The sequence below is a fragment of the Mastacembelus armatus genome, chromosome 15, assembly GCF_900324485.2.
Source record: "Mastacembelus armatus chromosome 15, fMasArm1.2, whole genome shotgun sequence".
Classification (NCBI taxonomy): domain Eukaryota; kingdom Metazoa; phylum Chordata; class Actinopteri; order Synbranchiformes; family Mastacembelidae; genus Mastacembelus; species Mastacembelus armatus.
Window position 1 is genome coordinate 17,138,000 of NC_046647.1, and position 23,986 is coordinate 17,161,985.

General features: G+C 37.9%; 1 long non-coding RNA gene across 2 annotated transcripts in view; it reads right to left on the reverse strand.

Annotated features, from left to right (window-relative positions):
• The window catches only part of LOC113131936 (uncharacterized), a 79,968-nt gene extending 57,884 nt beyond the window's left edge, over nucleotides 1-22,084 (reverse strand). The window contains exons 1-2 of one of the 2 annotated variants that reach the window (XR_003295853.1): nucleotides 22,000-22,084; nucleotides 13,630-13,662 (exon numbers count right to left, since the gene is read on the reverse strand). This is a non-coding gene — a long non-coding RNA (uncharacterized LOC113131936). The remainder of the gene's footprint in view (nucleotides 1-13,629; nucleotides 13,663-21,999) is intronic. The other variant, XR_003295852.1, reaches the window with a different exon arrangement.
• Nucleotides 22,085-23,986: the final 1,902 nt, after the last annotated feature.

Genomic DNA, 23,986 nt, shown 5'->3' on the forward strand with positions numbered 1-23,986 from the left:
ATCCTTCATCAACACCTGTTTTCTGTTTTTTTTTTTTTTTTTTTTTTTTTGTTGCATGCAATATTGTTATTTGCTTCTTCCTCCCTGCCTCTCACAGGCTCTCTCTTTCCAGAGGATATAGTGAAGACTGTGCGTGCAGAGCTAAAGACGCTATAAAAATTGCTGAGGTATAAAATCGAAAGTGCTCAAGCTGTCTGCGACTGGAATTGCTGGCTGGCTCAGGCCTGTTGGAGGTGGTGAAGGATCCCCGGCCAAGACCCGCTAATGTTGTAAATCAGAGAAAGTTTGGGCTTGTTTGTTTACATATTACAGGCTTTACAGTGGGCCTACTACAGTACACAAGGAGCTGTGCTTGGCCCAGGCTGTTGTATGGGTCATAAAACTAAAGAATATAATGGCTGTGTGCTGCTTGAACCACCCACTCCTGCACTTGTTCACAAGTAATACTGTTTTGTTCATATGAGAAAAAACCTGTATTACAAGAACAATGGTGTCTTCTGGCAGCATATTGTTCAGTGAGAAGAATATATTTCACGATGTTTTGTTCATAAAATCACGAGGATGCATTGAGTTAGTTGTCTTACAAACCATTTGTCTCAAAACCCACAATCACTGACCACACTCCCAAAATGTGACAATAAGACATTTATCTCCAGGACAATGTGTTACTAAAGCAGAAAAAGATAAATAGCGCTGGGTAAACAAAGTCATTTTGCTGATAAAAGTATCAGGTTTTTGGAGGCAGGACACTAAACAATTATTTTAAAATTTTTTTTGGCTACATAAAAAAGGTTGATGATCATGAATGCATGATGAATGCAAAATTAATCAAACTTGTTTATTGTGTTAAAAAAAATTATTTTTGTGAGTCAGAACCCTCTCTAAAATCTACAGGGGGAGAGCAAATATAAAAGTTTGTGTGAGAGTGTGTGTGTGTGTGTGTATAATCCCAAGTTGGTTCACTGATACATACTGTGGCTACAGGGTATACAGTACATTTTAAAAACATTCACTCAGGTGTTACCGTGTCTTTCCAAGTGCACTCTGAGCCAAAACATTTATCCTTAAGAGAGATCAAGCTTGCACGCTATCTTATCAGTTCTTACAGTGGTACACGTACAGTAGAAGTACACTCAGCTGCTCATGCAGACCCTGCTTACAGGAGATCAAACGCAGGTCAGAGACTCCAACGTACACTTGCTTATAATCCACACAAGTGCCTCCCAGTACGTATGTGTATTAACGCGTGTGCGACAGTGAGGAAGAGAGCGAAAAGGGGAAAGTGAAGGAGAGAGCTCAAGCATTTTTTTTCCTGTATGTACGACAGCAGTGGTTTGGTTGTTTTGTGACAGTCAGAGCACAGGAAACGCACCATGATGTGGCCAGTCACAGTTGAATTTCTTCTCTGATAAGGATAGATTTTTTTTTTTCTGAGACCTCACAATATTTATAGTACCTAAATGCATTTGAGGAGGCTTGATCAACAACAGTAAATATCTCTATATATGTATGTATGAATTACTAATTATGACAAGACATTTTTTTCTGTACACTTTATAATTCTTTTTTGTTCTAGCCTGATTTAAAAGAGAACATGTGTCAAGCCTGACCTCTTACACATGCACTCCCACAGTCACACATGTGCACACAAAAGGAGGAAAAAAAATGAAGGATGGAGGTGACAGGTAAACAAATTCAGTGTCATATTCTCCTGCTGTCTTCACTGTGCCACTTGGCATTTTAATGGAAGGGAATCTGATGTAACATATAGTGGTAACTACAACAGCAGCCTCGTACCAGAGGGGAAAACTTAACTCCTCAGACCTATGCATTAAACATATTGTAGAATAGAGTGTAACATTTATCACTGTCATTCCTAGAGAGTTTGTGTAAATTTAAATGCGCTCAAGCGTGCTGATTCCCCCCCTCCACAATGTATGCGTACAATGCCACACCAAAGCCCATTTTCCTGAAATCCTTCTCATTGTTCTGCACGACCATACCACCAAACAGCTATTCATCTTTGGGGAATATGCTGTACAGAAATGTCTTTGTATGTGGGGCCTTTTTCTGTTGTTCCCATTCCATGTTTCATATGGCAGAATCTGTCCACCAATTTTTCATGGTTTAATAAAAGAAAAAAAGAAAAAAAAACTTTAAATGAAAAGAAATATATCCAACAAGATTGCATATTTATTTCACTGTAAAACACATTTGTAAGGTGATTTCAGAAAGCTATGTATAAATGATTATCTAAAAATCAGTTTCTGGTAAAAAGAATATTATATAGAGGTTATGTGTGGTATTTCTGATTTGGTCTTCCAGAAAAAAAAATATATTATATTGCTATAATCTATTACTTTCATTTTTCACTATGACCTACAGAAAAGAGTATCAACCACAGAAAGGCCTAAAGACAATTAAATAAGACTTTGTGGATTATTCATGACAAGTACTTTTCCAGGATTGTGAGCTGGAGTAAAATGGAACAATAATGCCTTTAAGTGTGGAATTTATTGGAACAGTAGTGCATGGCAATACCAGCTGACACATTAAACATTAAAATAAATTACCTAACCTTTACAACTTGCTGTGCCAATAACAGGAAAAATGACAAATCACGGGTTATTATTCTCTGAGAGATCCTATACATAATGATGATGTCATCAATGCTGCCCATGATATCATGGCTCCTGCAGCTTTTAAAAAAACATCTAAGGGAATTACTTTATTTTAAATCATCAGATCAAGTCTAGGCTTAAACCATTCGACTGGAGAAAAAAGGATAAGGTGCTACGAAGGTTGTAAGGGAAACAGCAAGAGAAAAACAGAGAATAAAGGGCACTGAGAGAAGAAGAAAGAAAAATGTGCCACATTACATTTCTGTTACAAAACGGCACTCGTGAGTCAATTTGCCAAATAATGCGAGCAGAACTTGACCAAGGAGGCACATCAACACTGTGAACATGTAAGGTTGTCAGTGATCAACAGACGACAAATACAGCTCATCTGACAAATAACAGACATACCGTGAAGGGGATTACAGCCAGTGCTGGGCTTTAATTTGCAGTTTGGCTATTGTGCTCCCTGCAAGTAAAAGTCATCTTGTTTGAAGCCAGGACATTAACCCTGTAAATGTGTACATACACATTATGTTTTAATGCATTGCTGTTCATCTCTTTGTGCACAAAGACCACAAAGCTCAATAGACTTAACTTCAGCACTCTATTACACTTACAGTACCGCACATGCACAAACAAATTTGACAAAACTATGTGCATCAGAAATGCTTTTTATATGTGCTTAGCATGTGTGGACATATGTGTGGCCTGAATGTTTGAACCTGCCTTATACTGTATCTTTGCATTCTTTTGTGTTATTGTCTGCATCAATGCGTAGGTTTTAGCCAGACTACCATATGTCTAATGACCATTTACCTTGTAAACTTGTATTATTTACAGCGCGCATGTATGCAGTTTGTGGACACTTCTCAAAGGGTCCATAGCACCACGTCCACCTTAAATTAGTCATCTGATGCTTGACCAAAAGAAAAAAATCTTAATTTATGGCAAATTTACAAGATTTTTTTAAACTTAACAATTTACAATCCTTATCAGTGGATAGATTTTGGTCAGTTTTCTTGGAACTTAATCAGTTTAGCAGAATTTATTAAACACCAAATTGATATTTTTTAATATATGAAGCACAAATACAACAGGCTATTAAAAAATAAAATGAGCATGTGCTTAGATAACTATTTTGATTGTTTTTGTGATAGATGCTGCCACCACACCCAGAAAACAGGTGTTACCCATTCTGGTCTATGTAAAACTGTACACTAAGAGCTGTATTTCTATTGTAAATTCATATTCGGGTTCCTCAAATCCTTATGTGGATCTGTGTATCGAGTCACATCTCTTCTGTTTCTGTTCCTCTCTCGTCATACATGTTTTTTTGCATGCCTTAAGTGTTAAAAACCCGAATTTCTACTCTGCTTTCCCATGACACCTCTTGATTAATGCCTCCTGTTTGCATTGATAATGCATTATAGAACACATTACAACATATTGTGCATTTCAGTAAGGGTCATTTTCAAAAAGCCGTTTTCTCTGCCTCTGCAGAAAATCTTAAATAAATTTAATTGTCTGCATCCACCATCAGAAATGACTTTATGCATTTTGCTTCATAATTAAGAGCTTTCACATCCATAAACTTAAATCACTATGCACAGCTGTTGAGGTGTAATTAAAGCATTAAATATGTGAACGATGAACTCCCACTAAACAAGATGACACCAACACCCCCAGCACAGAACTTAGAGGTGAACTGCAGGCTGGCTGGGCTTTTTTTTTTTTTTTTTTTTTTAATAAAACCCTGGCTCTTAGAGTGTTTCACTTTTTCTTCTGTTTTCCAACTCTCGGATGTCATTCCCATAAATCTCACTGGTTCGCCTCAGTATTAGTAGCTGAACTGATGCTAACACCATTAGCTGATGATTTAATGACACTGTAGATGAGGACAGTCATCCTCTTTCTATCACTCTCTCTTTTTTCATCTCTGCCTGCTGGCTGAGGATACAGAGAATCTGTGTGTTTTTGAGGATGAGGGTGGTGGTGCTCGTATCTCATCCACCTCCATTATGCCAAGGTCACTCCGTTGCTTTTCTTAATGTGATCAGGGAAAGTGTCACTTTTGCAGTTCTGTGGCAGTAAATAAGAACTGGCTCTAATTTGAATGTAGTGTACCAGAGGCCCTTTATGGGTTGTTAATTTAGTGTTTAAATACATTTAACAGTTGAGAGAGAGTACTGATTAGGCCGGCTCTCCAAGTGAAGGCTATTTTTCTCTCCACCATTTCCACTGACTCGCTGTAGATTATTATTGTTATGATGTGACAGATGAATGCCGAGCTTATTTTGAATTAGGAGGAACTTCAAAGGCAAAGAGAGCAATAAAATGTGTCATTTTCTTAAATAGTTTGTCCTTTATTTCTCCTTTCTCCCTAAATTTCCATATTCATTTATTACTGTGACAAATAAAAGGATTCATACAAAAGTTAACATTTTAAGTTTAGCTACCAACTTGCAATGGCAAATGCGTTTTTTAATGCCATCTTGAATTACTTTTTTAATGAAGAAGTGGTTTTATTGAGCTTTCCTGCCATCAGGCAAAATGTTCATGCAGAATATTTCCTGAGTTCCTTCACTGACAATGTACAATATCCGGTCATATCTAAAGCATGATTAACACTGGAAAAAGTGCTGCTACAGACATAAAACAGAATGCAATTGTGCTTCCCTGAAAACATATATAGGTATAGGTGCAGATATAATGTTTGGATTACTTGTACGTTTATCTTTTGTGTGATTTTATTAAGTGGCCAATAAGACATCAGTCACAAAAGCCATACATCTGTGATAAATCAGTTTTGTAAATTAATAGAAAAGTAAACTAATACATAGTTTAATTATTAGAGCAAAGCACATAGGATAGTCTGCACTGCATGTTGCTCACTATGAGTCCAGCAGGAACAATTGATGAAGTCCTTGAGTTTTCATTGTCTTCTATCATTTTTCTGTAACTCACCACTTTCGCCCACTTCCTCCACCAGCTGAGAGCACACACTGGCCATGAAAGCCAATAAGGCCCAACCAGCCACCTACACACTACAGATTTCTCCTGACACCTAATGCCAGTTATGAAATTGGGGGATAAGTTAATATGTCACAGTAGCATTGATTTTTCATTTGCTTCTCGCTGCCCCCAGTCCCAGAGCCAGACTGGGCCTTTCCTTCATGCTTCAGGATGGATTACTGTGGCCCCTGTTGGAACAGAGCATCGTGAGGTGACAAGGGAACCAATGTGGAGGTTCATGAGAGGTGCCACACCTGATTACAGGTGACACCACACCACCGTCATCTGCAGTGCAAGGATAACTCAAAAATCAAGTTCAAATCCTTTAGTGCAGTTTTTAATTTACCTTGTGTCTGACTATGCTAATCACTGAGAAATTAAAGCAATTTTGCAGCATTCCTTCATGTTTCTTTTATGTAATACATATTTATGTGCATCTGATCAGTCTATCTATCTAATTTATTTGATTTTGTTTTTTTATTTTGAATTTAGTTCTAATGATGAATGGAACAATAAGGATGCCTTTACAGTGAGGATAAAATGAGTGGTACAAGAAATCTGTGCCTGCTCCCTATGAAAGGAAAAATACGCTCACGTAACAACAACACGGTGCTCAATGAGCTATGTCCTCAGTTCCATATGAGATTGGTTAATACAAAAGCTTGCTGGTGAAAAACATTGTCCTGCTCCTAGTGACAAAGACAAAGTGCCTGTGTTTGGCGTACACGAGTCAAAGGGACAGGTGACGACAAGGAGGGAGACCAGGGAGGGAATTTGAATTTCACATCTAGGAGGAGGCAGCATGTCATTAAAAACCCTAATTTCAGTGTCAGGTAGACTTACAGGTGATCCATCATCTTGTCAGAAGAATTTTATTTTATTTCCAAAGGAGTTCAACACAGGTTTTCCAGACTTTTTACTTCAGTTCCAATTAGATTTAAACACAATTAACAGAAAAGTCTAGTCCCACGTGTATAGTCGAGAGATACCTGCTCGCTCATGCAGATCTGAGGGAAAACAATTTATAATGTAACTGAATACCAAACATTCTGCATAAATGAGAAAGAAACAAAACTCCTTCTGTGTGTTAGTCACATAACTACATCATAATTAATAGATTATTACTGCCTTCAGGTTAATATTCCAGTGCACACATAGTTGCTGCGCTATTCCTCATATACCACCAGCAAACTGCATATCAGCACCCATGAATGCCATTTATTGGTACATTTCTAAATGTTAACGCCTGTCAACTCCAATCTCTCCAAAGGAGGCGCTCGGGAAATAAAATGCACCAGAGGGGACCTGAGAGGAGGACACACGTTAACCCAGATAGGCTGTGACAAAACACCATTACCTTCTCCTGTTCACACTGTGACATACAGGACAGCTACTAGTCCCCTGTCCCTGGGAGGAATCCATCTAAATGAGACACACACATGCATTTTTACACTGTGGGAGAACATTCTTTGACCAGGTACCTTAAACTTTAGAGTTTCTGTTTCTATAACAAACCGATGTGACTCTATGTCTGAACACCCATTGGCATATATACCTGTATATTGTCTCAATTTGAGCTAGTGAGTTTTTCATTTGTATTTGAAACTCTTTCTATTATGCATCTTCCTCAGTACTCAGATCAAGTAAAAATACCAGTGTCAGAAATGGCTGTGATTACGAATTCTTATTTTTATTACTGGTATGTCGAATTTGTCAATTTAAGCTTGTAACCAAGTAAAAGAACATAAGCATCACCACATAATTAATATTACCTGTGACCCCTGTGAGCATTATATTTTTATGTGTCTTATATTATTGGATCATAAACAGTAGAGCATTTATATATAACCAGCATTTTTAGGCGTCACTGGGTTAGGTGGGTCTATTAATAATACTTTTATATCATTGGAGAGTTTAGGTAGTTGCATAAGTGGCATTTTAGATCGTTTACCCAAGTAAATACACTATACTTTAAAAGTTTAAAAGCATTTAAACTTAGACTTAAGTGAAAGTACATATTTACTAGCAACAAAATGTATTTAAAGTATAAGAACTGACTGTACTCTTTGCAGAATGGCTCCTGTCATTGCTTCATTATTGCTGAGATGAACTTAGGCTGCTTCATACACGTCTAGGCAGTTTACTCAAAAATTAATCACATTTTATAAATTATATGTTGTTCATGTAAAAATCAAATGAAACATAATGGTAAAATATATAGTGTAATAAAAAGTATTATAAACTTTGAATTGTAGTAGCTTTGAAATATGAAGTAGCAAATAAAAAAATACTCAAATGAAAAGCATTTCAAAACTGTTCTTAAGTACAGAAATTCAGTATATGTGGTGACATTTGCAAAGTTGTAACATAAATGTAAAAGGTGCAATATTTCCTTGTGTATGGTAGATGACATGGAACACATGCACATACATAAGCACTGCACAAGGACTTCAAACTGAATTTTAGTACAATAATTTAGTAAATGTAACAAACTACATTCTGCCACTAAAATGCTGAATATAAATAAAGAGGTAACTCTGATGGGAATGCACACTATCACAGAAAGTCTGAAATCCTTTACACCCTCCAGTGTGTCGCTGTTGGTGACAGACCTCAGATGGCTGTGATACCACCAGTACAACTAGTGTGTGCTGGTTGTAACATGGATGTACAACCAAAGTCGTCCTTACATCAGACTGCCTAAATGGACAAAAATGCCAGAACAGCAAAAAAATGGCGAACAAACCCAGGGCTTCATTAGCAGAACCTTCCCGGCATGCTTTGCAATGACAAATGATTGACTTGGAACAATATCTAAGGCGATCAGGATAAAGTACCAGCCATTTCAAGGCTCAGCAAAATTCAAATTCTAATTAGACCTTGCACCACATTCCAAATAAAAATGGGTCCCTAGGTGGTTTACCCTATCAGGTGTCTCTCCCAGACCACTGAAACAAAACGAATAAAGAAAATGATTAAAGCGATAACAAAGGCATAAAATTCAAATTATAGCAGCATCACATCTGGGATCTGTATGTCACTGCACTACCATTTTTGCCCTCTCCCTCTTTTTCTCTGGCTCCCTCTAACCCGTTCATACACACACACACACACACACACGTATACACACACACACACACACACACACACACACACGTACACATACACAACATCCCTTTCTTTCTGCATGAGGGCAATCAAAGAACAGAAAAAGATAGCAGGAGAGAGAGTGAAAAAGCAGGGAAATTAAAAGGTAGAGAGCGAAAACGCAAATAGGCTCTCAGCTTTAAGGTTATTAATGACTCCTCAAAAATGTGCGACTTTTCCAATCTCTCTGAGAAGCGCTTGAAGGAGCCTGCAGATGAAGCTGACCTTCACAATGTTCTTTGGTCTTTAGTTAAGAAATTCACTCACCATTATGGCATCATTAGGGAAACAAGGATAAAATTACTCCATGGTTAATGACCTATAGGATCCCCACCAAAATTTGTTTCAGATCTAATAAAACTGAGCTTAACACACTCGAATGAATTATGAGGACTGCTACGCGGGGGTATTAAAATGTGGGGAAATAGATTTTCTGAAGCTAGGAGGACTGGACTTTTTGAATCAGATAGTAGAATGGAATTTTCTGGGCAATAAATTCTACCATGTCTCAATTTCATTTTTTTTTACCTCACAGAATTTTTCAGGCTATGATGGAATCTGTGAGTGGGATGGCCTCTAAAAATTCATTGCCAATTGCCGTCTCCTCCTCTATCCCCTTAAGGTAGATAGATTGATGGATGAATGGCTAAATGGGCAAATAAGTGGAGAAAAGTATAACCGAACGAAAACTCAATGTATGATGGAAATAAATGATTAGATACACATATAGATACTTTAAAAAATCCCAGTAGGCATAGCAAGGAAGATGTGATAAGTAAAAAAAAAAAAAAAAAAAAAAAAGTGCCCTCACAAAGTGTATCAAAACCTGCACTGGCGCTGATTATTTTATGTGTTTACATTTTCTCTAGCTTGCCGCTAAATTTAGTACATGCCAAACTGGTCATTAGCATAATGCAGGGGCAGCTGAGAGGACACACAAAAACTCATTAAAGAGGACAATATAAAGCTGCAGGCGACTGTGCCTCTGCAACATGCAGTCCATAAACATGCATCATAGTGTAAACACTAATACACCTATGAAACTTTGCATGTAAAATGATGAAAACTATCATGAAAAAAAAAAAGCCATTTTAAAAGCAGCATTGGTTTAGCATGGTTTGGTTGCAGCTCATGAGAAAGGGTTTGTGAGCTAATGGCATTTGCTCTCTTTAAACTTTAATCTTTCCTATTAATTCCCTGCAACTGGAGAATGTGCGAGAGTTAATGTTCCATGAACGTGTTTCTCACTCTGCAATCTCTTCAAGCTAATTACCTTCAGGTGCTAAATGGGGGGAAATTGCAATCCATTTGGAAGGGAGAAATTTCACCTCCCCTTTGCCTATGTAACACTGTGGGTGCAGTTAAAAAGAAAGAAAATCAAACATAAGAAGCCAGGCCTAGAGTACATTTAATCAAAAATGGACACTCTATGCAGAGCCCTGATTGGCTCTCGCTTTCCAAGGTAGCTTTGGGAGAGTAAATTGCTTCCTGTAGTTTCCCGCCTCACTGCTTATTTTGCAGGTCACTTGGAGGTCAGCAGGTGCAGCAGTGGACAAAACACTGAACAGATGTTTGATTGACATGGATCACACAGATTGGCAATCAAAGTTTTCTGATGAGAAAGGAGAGGCTCACCGAATGGCCATTTTGAAGGGTGAACACCAAGGAGATACAGAAGAAGTCAAAATACAAATTAAAAGCAGATTAAGTCAACGTGACAGATTCACGGTTGCTTGTACGGAACATTAAATCTCGAGAAGTGACATGGTATCCGTCAATGACAGCATCAAGTTTACAAATGGTATACAAACGGTTCTAGAGTCAATCACTAATCAGTAACGCAGGATGAGCAGGCTCATCGTAGACAAATAGGTCTGATAAGTTTTACCTTTTAAGGTCTAGGCTGTGGAGGAGGGTTATGTGAAGAGGAAGTGAAGAGAGATAGGGTCAGGGCGAGTGAACAGTGGGGGTTCTTCACTCTCCTCAGAGGAGTCTGGAGCGTGGAGGGTCACTTTGTCCCTTGTTTGATCTTTGTGTTCAGATGACACAGCAGGAAATTAAAGATGAAAGGAGATTCTGACTACTATCTAATAAACACAGAGACAGAATGGCCTCATTTCAGGAACATATCCGCTTTAAAGGTGCAGGGTCTGTGGGTGTTCTACACACTGACCTGGATCAGCCGGCTCATCACACAGTGTCAACTTTAAGAATGTGTTCTTGTCAATATAACTTTATTTGTTTTTGAAGCCATTAAAAAGTTAAAAAAAATTAAATGTTGCCTTTGTGATTGTCATTGTTTTTTTTTTTTAATTCATTGCCAATGTCTTTTGATAATAATAACTGTGAACTGTCTTTTTCAGTCATTAGATACAGTGGCTGTGTTTAAATCACGACTGAATATATTTTATGAGCATACTTAAGAGACGAAATGATTCTAATTTAGCTTACTAATTCCAGTACTTTAAACAAAAGGGATGGGGTGTCCCGATGTATAATGACAACAACAATAACACATTTTTTTCCCGTCCATATTTCTTGTGTGCAATAATAAATGAATTAGTAGTGGGGAGTACTACAAACAGTCCATATCTTAGAAAAACACTCATAGTGACGGCCCTGAGCTCCCACAGTGCTGAGGAATCTCCTACCAACAGCACTCCCTCCCATTTATCTCAGTGGCTCACAGCAGCAAAAGAAGCTCAGGCTGGGAGACTGAGGAAACATCAAAAGAAGTGCATCGCAGATAACTGCAGCTCTGCTTTTCTAGTGCCTTATGAAAAACACCTCCACGGTGGTAACTAAAACCCAAGAAGCAAGATAGTTTACTCGACTGCACTCTGTGTGGCCTTTCGCTCGATCATTTCATGTAGATTGCTCGAAGGCATAAGTAAACCCAGACCGATCACTGATGTTTTCTTGTGTTTTTATTTTTTCAGAACCACTGTTACTGCTCTTCATTTTTTTTTTCTTCCTAAAATGCCAAAGCTATTTGGTTAAATCATTAGCGGTGTTATGGTCGTACAATGGCTCAGTCGAGTAGCATCCCTGTGTAGTACTGAAAGGTTATTTTCTTCATGAACACTTGAGGGTCCACTGATCCCTTGTAAGTGTCTGTTGGAAAATGCATTGACATTTTACGTGAATGGAAAAACCCTCCTCAATAGACTCTCTTTCATTGCTCTTCAGGTTTCAGGTCATTATACCCGCAATAGGGGACCACTCAACCTAGTTTGGTATTACCTCTCAGAAAACCCTTATGCTACTTGACTTACTCCATTCACAAATTTGGTTTGGAAGTGGGAGATATAAACCTGTGACCTGAAGAGAGATTTTGAACATGCAGGGTGTATCATATGAGCATCTCTGATTATTTTTTATTAGTTCACCTTATAAGATATGTTGTTACATTACATTTTGCAGCATTTTCATCACTGGAAAATTTGCTAATAGATGTGTTAAACATTCATAGTGTAGAGCATAAATTATCTGATGAGGTGGAGCTCATAATCATAAAAATGCTGAGGAGTTTTTATCTGTAACAATGTATCATAATTTTTTATAAGTGCATCATGTATTTTGTCTTAACATAAAAGGAACTCAAGACATCAGACAAATGTAGTGGAGAAACAACAACCAATATTTCTGTTTAAATGTAATATAAACTGGAAATACTGGAAGTAAAGTAACTCAAAGTTATGTCTAAGTACTTTGCCACTTTTTCCAGACAAATAAAAGGCATTCCAAACTGTTGTCACAATATAAATATAAACTGCCTTATTGTTGTGTAGGGTTGCTTTACTTTACTGACATTTTCAGCTCTACAAGCATATTTTTACTGCTACTATATTTTAGAGGTACTGTTGTGTCCACCCCTTGTACTGAACGTGAATTTAGCTAAGAAAGTTTCTCTAATCAAGCAGGGTTCAGATATAGTCATGGGCACCAATCTCCGTAGACAAGTCAATTCAATGCAAATGCTGCACCTGCCATGAGTTGTAAAAGCATTTGTGATTTCCGTGAAAACAGGGTTCACATCATTTGGAAAGGTAGACTTGCCATTTCACGCACCAGTATCCCAGCAATCCGTAAAGACCTGGAGACATTCCTCGACAGGATTAGAATTTTACAATCACCAGGAAAATGACTTCAGAGCCAAAAAGTCATCCTTACCTTATCTGCCTTTTTTATTTTGTTCCCAAAATTTTGATGTTAACTCCATGTATATTCACAGTATCCAACAGCATAGGATTGGGCACATTGGGACCACTGTTATTTTTGACAGTGTCTTTAGTGATATGAGCAGTTTTGCCAGTAAACATACTGTATATCCTAGAGCAAACCTTAGAATAAATCACAGTCAATTAAATTAAATAAACTATAATTCAGGTGCCCACCAGCACTGAAGAGAGCAACAACATAGAGATGGTCAGAGACTATATGGATAGTAGTTGGCCAGGCTTCCAAGTCCAGTCAAGCTGAGTCGGTTCGCACTGATAACGTAGGTAATGGTGTTTCTGGAAGAGTGAGGCCAGATGAAACACACCACACAGACAGATACCACAGGCATACTCGCCCCTTCTGTTGGAAAATTTCATTTTTTCCGGCAGGAAGCCATGAATGCTGAGGCTGAATCCAAATCCGGTTTTCCGCACTTTATCAGCGTGTGGCCCACCAAGTGGTGAGATGGTGGGGGAAGTGGAGGGCTGGGGGTTAGTGGGTGGGTGGAGGGGTGATCCACTCAGCCGAGACCCTCCACTTTAATCCAATTTACAGCCTCCCCCAGCAAAAGATAATTACAACCCTTAAACCAGCTAGGAGAGGGGTAGAAAGAAAAGGCCTCACTCACCCAAACTGTGCCCCCGGCCCCTGAAGTCTCCACCTAGAGAAAGAGAAGGAGAGGGTGGGGGGCTCTGTTAGCAGGACTTAAGTAAAGGCATTGTGACAAACTAAGAGTGTGTGTAGCTAATGAGGCAAAGTGATTTTTTTCCAGCAAATGGATGCCCACTGGGCAGCAGTAGAATGCACCCCAGGACATCTTTTCTCAGTGATGTTCATCACAGAAGCAGGGGAGGTGTATTTTAGGTTGGTATTTCAATAAGTGTGTGTATACTCAATAAATCAGTGAATCTCAATAATACACTTAATATGTTCTCTGAAGACTGTGGTCATCATTTTGTGTTAACGCTGTGCAGACAATAAATTTATTTAATTTCACACAACATATGAGTAATGTGTTATCCTTGTTCAATTATGCTGAAAAGAGGGATTATTCAAGATTTCAATAAATCAAAGTAGAAGGAAGAAAACGGTTTTTGGATGCTCAGAAATTAAAATTAGAATTTTTGCCATTTTATCCCCCCTAGACTAAATCTTTGTCAGAAGTCTTTGAAGTGCGAATGAAGCAAAGGGGTTAACTTTTGCAAAAGAATGTGAAGAAATAATAATGAAGGGGCTCACAGGGGAGCGGAAACGCTGGCCAGTCCTAATTAATAGAAGGAGAGACACTCCCAAAGTCTCCCATTCACAAGCTCACAATGGACTTCTCCACCAAGCAGAACCTGGAATGGAATATGGGGGGAGTGAATGGAGACAGGGTAAAAAAAAAAAAAAAGTACAGACTCAAGCCCTCATTCTCTTTGCACTCATCTCTCTTATTGTATTTCTATTTTATAGCAGCAGCCACAGACCTATAGTCCTGTGGTCCATGTTCCATTCAGTCAAACTGTGTTCAGAGAATCCCACTGGTCAGTTTTGTAAATATGTGTCCTGGCAGTGCATATAAAAGGATGGCACATTTCCAGAACTTATCCTCCTGCTCTTTCAAACACTGTTCACACCCCTCCTCACCCCTGTTACTCTCTCCCTCACACCACCTCTCCCTCTTTCAGGTGCATTAACGGTGACTCAAGTCAAGAACACTGGTAGCTTTTACAAGGGAGGGAGCTTATTTTGCCACAAGTCAAGTCAGGAGGGGAGGGGTTTGTGAGGGGCAACAGGAGAAGTGTGGACCCACCTGCCACTGATTATCCTCCCAGTTAGAGGGTTTAGTCTTGACCTCTGAACTTGAGAGCTGCCCAACACCACTAATCTGTTAATTAACCGAGAAATACCCTGGAAAAACTTTGAAGAGCCATTACATGTATAGGTGAGTGAGTGTGTGTACATAAGTGTGTAAAGGGAAGAGATAAGAGCAACAGAGACAGAGAGAGAGACAGGGGTATATAACAGAACTACACAGTGGCGACTGGTTATGCTGTATATAACTGTGTAAGTAGGACAATACAACCGTAGTTTTACACAGTCAGCACTTGTCTTTGTTTCCAGCATATTCAGTCCCCTGATCTGCAACCATACAATCCAATTTCTTACATTCTGTATTCTTTAACCAAAATTATAAGCCAATATGCCTTGACAACATTGTACTTCGCAGTCATGGCAGTAGTTCAAGTGTGAATTTGAATATCAGTTCATAAAAGAGCGGTCATTATAATAGAACAAGAAATAACCACAGAGCAGTGGTACCCAAACTATGGGCCCTGATCTCCTAAGGTGCCATAAAGTAAATCTGCAAATTGTGAGATTTGATTTCTAATATTTGGTTACACATTTAAAGAGTAGTTAGTAGATAGATATTTGGTGAGGAACCACTGCACTGTTGTTCATTTCTAACATGTTCTTCTGGATGTATTGTTATAAAGTTGTAAAAGTTGTATTTTAGAAAAGTAAAGATTCTATTTTTTTAAGCCTGGGACAAAGTTCTTCATTTGCAGTCTAATGTTATACTGTATGTGCGAAGGTATGTTCAAGTCTGATGACTGTTTACCAACATTATTTCTGATGTGCATGTGCATTTGAGGAGGGCACTTGTGTGACCGTGACAGTAAATTATACTGTAATTAACTAAGAAGGATTCAACATTCATACCTGTCATTTTCTTTAAATCAGTGTGCTACTTCCTTGTTGTTGCCTTGCAAAAGGTTTGTATTATTTGAGTTAATTTCTGATATATTATTCTTCACTAAATTACCTCATAACACTAATATAATAAGCTATTTTTTTCTTGGTTGATGGGACACACCTGGTAGTCCTGCTGTAAACAAACAAACCTCTCTGAGGTTGCTTTGACTGGTGAGGCAGCTGATAAGTGGGGCAACAAAGTCAATTAGTTCTGTGTTTATTAGTATGTGACAGGTGCTGGGTCATGCAGATTAACTCACAACCCTTGGAGGGATGGGACAACAATAATGGTGAAACATGTCCGTCCGACCAGAAAGTAAAGGTAGCAAAAGGAACATAGCAAAGCCTGCTCAATTAATTATGTGGATTAATGAAGTTCTGCTTGATTAAATGTTGATGGCGTTAAAAACGCCTATTTTTTCTCCCCAATGTGACATAATGGACACTGTTACATAAATAATGAAATCCTTCATGGTTACAAAAACCAACATATTATATGTTATAAACCACTCCTCCCCTCAAACTCTCAGTCGATTAATTTGGGCTATTGCCCTTAATTATCCAATCACAGCATTCGTCTAGATTTGACCTCTAACCTTCAACCTTCTCTGACTGGAAGGATATTGACTAAAGGGAATGGTTCTTCACTACTGGAAACAACATTACCTTTAAAATAGTAGCTGACAAAGTGTCTTTTCATTGACCCCAGAGAGCTGTTGTTGCTATTGTTTTTGTACACTTCAGGTTGAATGAGTGGCTCAAACATCAAATTGTACCCATTTAGACAACTATTACATTAAATAATTGTCAAAATGAAGTGCAGGATCAATAACACTCACTGTTCTTTGAAAGCCAATGATGCAAAAAGTTTCCCATCCTGTATTTCCGACACAATAATATCCTGTTTATTACTTTCAATATAACAAATGAATTATTTCCACTATTTCGTGGGCGCATGTGATTTGATTCATTTGACAGAAATATTTGTTGCTTTGTTTTATGGCAAAACCACTCTTTCAGAATTGTGTTTATTTCACTTCTTTCTTATGATGGAGGATCTCTCTCCTTTTGTGACAAATTAAGCATGTAATGTTTGCAAATGCAATTACAGAATAACTGATGTTTATATAAATTAGCAATGCATCAACAAAATGCACCAATCAATGGTTCATGTCATCCTGACCAGAAGCTGCATACCAGTCAGTGGAGCAAAGCAATGCTGGTGAAATGAACTATGGTATGGTCAAACTATGGTCAGCCTCAGGATGTCCTCTTCATTGCAACACTTTGATCGGATTAATAACAAGCCCTGTCCTGGTCTTTACTGTTCATTTCAGTGACTTTAATCTCTCGGGGTCACAGCAGGTCTGGGCTGGCTCACAAATCTGCCATTTCGATTGGTTAGGCAAGGGTATTAAGAGGAAATGTATCAACATGTAATACAGAAAAGGAAAACTAGCAACGATAGATTAAAAATTATACTTATGCACGATAAACTAAAATTCTACGCACAATTATTATTTTTATGCCCATTTGTACGTAGACACAGTGTTTTTCCTTTGTAAAATACTGGTTATTATTAAGATAAACATACAATGCCAGTGTGATACTTTTCCTTTCCACTATCCATGTCATCACCATGGGGCCCAATGGTAAACAGACTTAAGACGCTGTTAATATTTAAACAAGTCATGGCATAAACTCAAAAACATAACTAGAATCTGCCCTCCAAATATCAGTTTTGGGTAGATGATTAACCAAAGGTCACGTTTGTCTTTGCTATTTTTTTTTAAGATTAAATCCAACGGGTAACTAAAATATTAGTTCTACTGCACCTTCCCCAAGTGGATTTGAACTGCAAGGATTCGTGTGAACAAAAATCCCCCTGGCAGAATTCAAAACACCACTGATGTGTCAACATATCAAATAACCATTGTGAAATGCCATGGCTGCATTCATTCCTTGTTTTGGTGCTTGTTGAACAAGGCGGCGTGGGATTGCTCTCCCTCACCCTGTGGTCTGTCCTCTAGGGTGCAAGGAATCTGAGTCACTCACTGCACATGAGGCTTTCCCCCTGGGGGCCCTGGCACTGGCAGAGGCAGGTTAACAAACTGTAAAGGCTTCAACTGAGCAGCACACAAACTGTTTTCTCTCCACAAAGGGATTGGCTCCAACAAATGTCATAAGCTTATAATGAGATAGCTGATCTCGGTAGTAAAGAAGAGAAGAAAAGAAAAATGCTTCCCTTCTCCAGTCAGTGGCTATTAGAGCCAGTGAGAGTAAAAAGGGGAAGCTTCCCCATTTTCTTAGAAGCCCTCGGAGGCTGGCCAACATGACAATGCTGGTCAATTAATTGGTGAAAAAGTGAAAATCCAATTAATGTGTATCAAGCTGGCAGTTTTGCATGATGATGGCTCATTAGGGGACCAAGCTGAGGGTGGAGGAATAGATGGGTGAAAGGGCTTAAACCCCACTCATTAAAGCTCTGTCTTTCTCAGTGGGGTTTTAGGGACCAGCTTATTTATGCAACAGGTTTTAAACAAACCCTCAATGTAACGCTCATTTAGTAGATTTGAAACTGATGAATTCCTTAATGGCATGGGTGGGGACTGTTTGGTTTTTGAGCGAAACTTTCTTATTGAATTTATGATGAGTCCATTTGATATATTTATTTGTTTAGTTGTTTTAACTGGAATTTAAACACATAACCACAACCTCCATCTATGTGTTGCACTGCTTCTTTTTATAACGTTGATTTTTACATTTAAATAAAAGAAACGCATATGCATCAACAGCATAATAAACCATGTTTAGTTCACATAAATGGAATAGCAGGTGAGTGTTTTTCAGGTCAATATACAAACCAAAAAATGTTTCTCTGTCAACTGTAATACATTTAATTTAATTTGTAAAAATAGTAAAAATCCACATCAAAGCATATAATTGTGCCACTACATTTACCCACAAGTGATGCTATCAAAATAGTTAACAGGGGGCTAATGGCCCTATCAGTGCATTGCAAAATGACATGATGGTGCTCTCTCGGCCACTTCCCAACTCCACCATATACTGACAAAATAAAGAATGTGCTCCCATACTCTTGCAGCCAGCTTGTGTTTGTCTAGCCTCTGCCTCTATGTGTAAGATTAATACTCTTGCCACACTCTCATAGAATAATGTCACTTTAATCTTGTTTGGGGCGAAATTCGAAGTGGAGTGTGTCTACTTGTTTCCTGAGATTACTTCATCTTTCTTTCGGCAGCGGTGTGTGACTCTGCTGCCTGCTGTCCCCTGGCGTTGGATGTCCCATTACCCTTCACACGCCGCAACTTTCTGCTGCTTGCACAACACTGGCCACAGGACCCAACAGGAGGCCACTATACTATTGATGTTTTTAGTTTTTCTTTACTACTTCCAAGCTCATTTTAGCTGTGTCTAGCCTACTATAGAGGACTATTGCCAGTGGCGGTGGCAGCATAGGCTATTGAGAAAATGTAGATGCTTTAAAATGTTCAATCCAACAACAAATGTCAGTGCCTCATGTGTTGCGCCTGTTGTCTGCATGGCCTTTTCTGCTTTTTCGTTTTGTTTTACAGCTTCAATTCTTAGTTACGCTGAATCTAGGCAGAATTTATGCCAAACTGCTACTGCTGCTCCAGCTGTTACCTTCTTGTACTACAGTTTCAGAAACATTGACTTAACTTCTTTGTCAGATTATTAAAAATCTCATTGTAGAAAATCATTAAAAATGCTGACTCTTTTTTTTAGATGTAGACAGATTTTTCCTAGGTAGCCCATTGTATGTTGTACCACAAAGTTTCCTTTTCAGATTATGAGCCTACTTGGAATTCAGTAATTTGTATTCTTGTATTCTCATTCAATAATTTACAATGAGTGTTTCCACGCTTGTGCTTTTCCACTGTGTTGACCCCAGCATTACTGAGTGAGTGAGCTGCAGTGCGTCAGCTATAAATCTCTAATGAGGCTTGATGTAAACGCTACAATACTAACCACATAAATTCCTTACACAACAACTTTGCACTCTTTGCACACAGACACACACATGCATGTACACTCAAAAACACACAAACACAACCTCTAGTCCATTAGCTATTATCCAAGATGTGTTTATTCTCTCTTGTTTATTGTCTTGTAATTGCTTTGTATTTTCTATATGGTCTTTTAAAACCTATAAATAATTAATTAAACTTGACTAATACAGTGTAGCTCTAAATTTATTTAGATAATTAAATGCTTAATATTCTTGTTCTTGAATATGAATTACAATTTATGTCTGTAAGTAGCCAGTGCTGCTGTGCAATGCCTTGTCTGAGGTGGAGAAACACACTTTGTAAAGCAAGCCTTGTGCTGTTTGGAGAAGCAGTGTGTTTTTCCCCTCACTTCCTAATAATCTATTCTGTTCAGCCAACTGCATACATTGACAAATGTTTCCAGCATTAGGTATTTACCCGGTGAAAGGTAATAGATGCAAGGGTTTAAAAATGCCTGCTGCAAGAAACAGCAAGGAGACTGGCAAAAAAATACCACAATAGGAAACATTTGTCTCTTCTTCCCAACAGGAAAACTGTTTCGGTACAAAAACGGACAAAATTTAAGAAATTCTAAGAGAGATAAACATTCAAGATGTTTTTGCTTTTTTTTTTTAAAAAAAACCCTTTTTGCCTTTTAAATGTCTTGTAACAGTTTCCAAATAATTATTCACTTTTCATAAGGCAAAAAAATGTGCACCTTTAAAACCTATAAGTATGAATGGATAAGTATTCGTTCATATTATTGTGTCCTGTGAGTACTGCATACTGAGAATTGGTGAAGAGACTATTCAGTTTGTTGGGCTTCACTCTTATCTCCACAGATTCATTCACAGAGCCCAATTGTACAGGAAAATCACACCCACAGAGGGCAAAGCAGGATTTCAGCTTTCAGTTTTTTTGATCAGTTGACTCTCTTGCAATTAGTTTGCTGTAATTTCTTTAACATCTCTTTTTTTTGTAATTTTTATGGATGCAGCTTGTTCTTGGAGGCTAATGAAAGCTGTGACAGTGCATTAATGAGCCTTCTTATTTCAACTGAACTCCACTTCCTCCATTTACCTCACTCACTTTGTTCTCCCGATCCACATTTCCTCTCCCAGTCTTGTGTACTCTGTATCATGCTGTGAACATTATGCACACTCCTTTGGGTTCTTATCTCAATTTCTCTGAATTATTTTTGCATTTACTGGCTCTGACTAATGCCAAATTCTTTAGCATGAAACAGTGTTGCTAATATGTTTAGCAACATCAAAATATGATGTTTAGCCAGAAGATAAAAGAAAAATTATGCCAGTGCTGAGAAACACAAGGATTTGACTTTTTTTTTCCACCTATTCTGTGCAGTAACAACATATTCCTACTTAGGTCAAAAGGGGAATAAACAAATAAATATCTACAACATGTATTTTTAATTTAGCAATATATGCCCTTCACACTTATCTTTCAAAGCTCATATTTCTAGCTTAATATGTAGAAAATAATTAAACAAAGTCCAAATATATATAGGAATAATGACTAGGAATAATGTTGCAGTATACTACAAATCACTGCTAACAAAAGGATTTAAACACAATTTCAAACAGTCAAGAATCAAAGAATCTGTTGGCGCTCGTACTCTCAGTGTGGATTAATGGATAACTCCAGTGAGAGACGCCTCTGTTCTTAGGCAAGACAAAATGACCACAGGCAGCCAAAGAATTTGGCGGTCAGTAACTGTGGCTGTTTCCCATACATATATTATTATAGCAATAGCAGCAGTGGTGATTGAATTTCTGACCTTTTGTTGAAATGGGAAAGGGGAGGGGTGCATTTCAATTTTTGTTGTGTCATTCATGTCTTAAAATAACTACAGGGATGAAAGATCATGGCTTGATTCAATTACAGTCCTGTGTAAAGGCTAAGGATTACTGTAGTCTACATGAACCTCACTTACACCTACATATCTGGGATAAATATAGATACTGATTTCACACACTTTAAATGGGCTGGAATATTATAGCCAAATAGTCTCAGGTTTGGAGCCTAGAAATGTGATATTACATTAAACTCCCATTTCATGGCTCTAAAAATACCATACAATTATTTCACCCACATTTAAATGTAACATACGGATCAATCAGCAAAATAAACTATGATGAAACAATTCATTTTGATTAGTTGAGATATAACTTTAGTTTCAGAGTAAGAGTATTCTCAAAATGACAAACCTGATACTGGATTCCTCATACACTCCATCCAACACTCGAGAAACTAATAGCCACCAAACTGGAAAAGTTTGGTGGTAGAACCTGGCCGGCTCTGCCAATCAATAGCAAAGTTCACATTAAAAACTGCTGACAGCTGTGGGAGAGAGTTCCCACTTTCATCTAGCGCTGTCTGGCCCTCCAGCTAACCTCACCATCACCCTCTCCCTTCGCAGAGCTGCTCTCTTTATTAATCTTTGTCGCATCCCACAGCTCGACCCAGAGAACTGACCCAGCTACGTTTTTCACTTATCACCAAACTTTTGGCTCATTTCATTTTTTTTTTTTTTTTTATGAAAGAACACATCACTTGATAGCCTTGAACCGAAGGCCCCGCACTTTTAGAGAAGCCCACCCAGCAGCTCTGTCTCACCGTATCAACCTGTTTGTTGAAAGAAGGAAAACGAGCTCACCGAATGATGTATGTGTGTGTATGTGTAGGTGTGTATGACAGAAAGATTTGCTTCTCCATTTAAACGTACCATTTTTGTTCTTTTTGTAGAACTAATTTGCAAATCAACCAAAACAGCGTCTAAGTAACGTCTCCACAAAAATTTTAAAAAAAAAGACGTTTGGTGATTTTTAGTTTGTGTGTTGAACTTTAGTTCTTTGTTCCTCCTGCTGTATTCTTGGTTGTGGAAGCCAAGAGGGTCCCACTTAACAGTCATTGCTCAAAGATGAGCTGCATCTGGTTAATGCAGGCCTCTGCTGCCCCTTAGGGGTGGAAGAAAAAAGGACAATTTGAAAACTCCACTCAACAACTGAGGAGATGTGATAAATAACATCTATTTTTATGACTATTTACATTTTAAATATTCATTAGTTTTCACCTCTCATAATAATTATTTTGACTATGAGTTAAAGTTGTTTGAGCCTTTCTGGCAGCTCATAGATTGGTCTTTGGTGTGTGTGCTGGCAGGTCTAATCCCATTAGGGCTGCTGATCCTGGGCCCCAGGATTTGTTGTGTCTCTATCAAACCTGCTTTATGCTTTGTCTGTTGAACTTCAATCGGTTTGCTTAGCAGCAGCAGTAAACAATCTTGTTTTCAGGTTGTACATAAAAAAAACCAATGCAAAATCTCCTCAGGCTTGTTACACACAGTTCAAATTGTATTTTAGTCAACACCAAGCTAAACAGCTGTTATATATAATCCTCTAGAGGAAATATTTAAGCATTATACCTGTGCAACTAAAGTAGTTAAAATACAATATTGCAGTGGTAAATTGGATTATGTACAGCCAATACTGCCCCCTGGGCACCGGACATTTTATATTGCTGCCTTTGTCGGTTTTTCAAACATAGAATTACACAAATTTTAATGATTCAGGCATAGCTTGAAATTGAAGGTCAAGAGCGTTTTAATTCTAAAAATAATAACACTCCATTAATACAATAACTATGAACAAATTAAACGTATACAAAATAAGACAACTTGAGCTAATTGTTAAATAAACCCCTTTTAACATAATGAAATTCTAATTAACATGTAAATAATTGGAAATTTAACACTTTCCTACTAATACCATGATCTTTACGTCCAAGAATTTCATTATAAAGTTTGAAAAAATAATAGTTTCAAACTTTTATAGCAGTGCAAATGATACAAATGAGTCACAAAATGGGTTGCAGCATGGTGCAGCATTTAAAATTAGATGTATATTCATGAAAAGAAAATTCTGTAAGATCCATTTACAGGTAGAACTAGAAATGTTACAGTAGATGCAGAGTGTGGATGATGAATTCAATTTAAATATTTAAAATGAGGGGAAGAGTTATTGGTCACTCAATTCATCTAACATTAAAGAGGTAAAAGTGCAACTGTTTAATACTGGTAACTACAGCAGCAGCCAGAAAAGAGCATTTGTCCTGGTGGATGAGGAGGTCTCCCCCATACAAAATGCAATTTTAAAAAAATGCACATTCACAGTAAAGCATTTCACAGACGTGGGT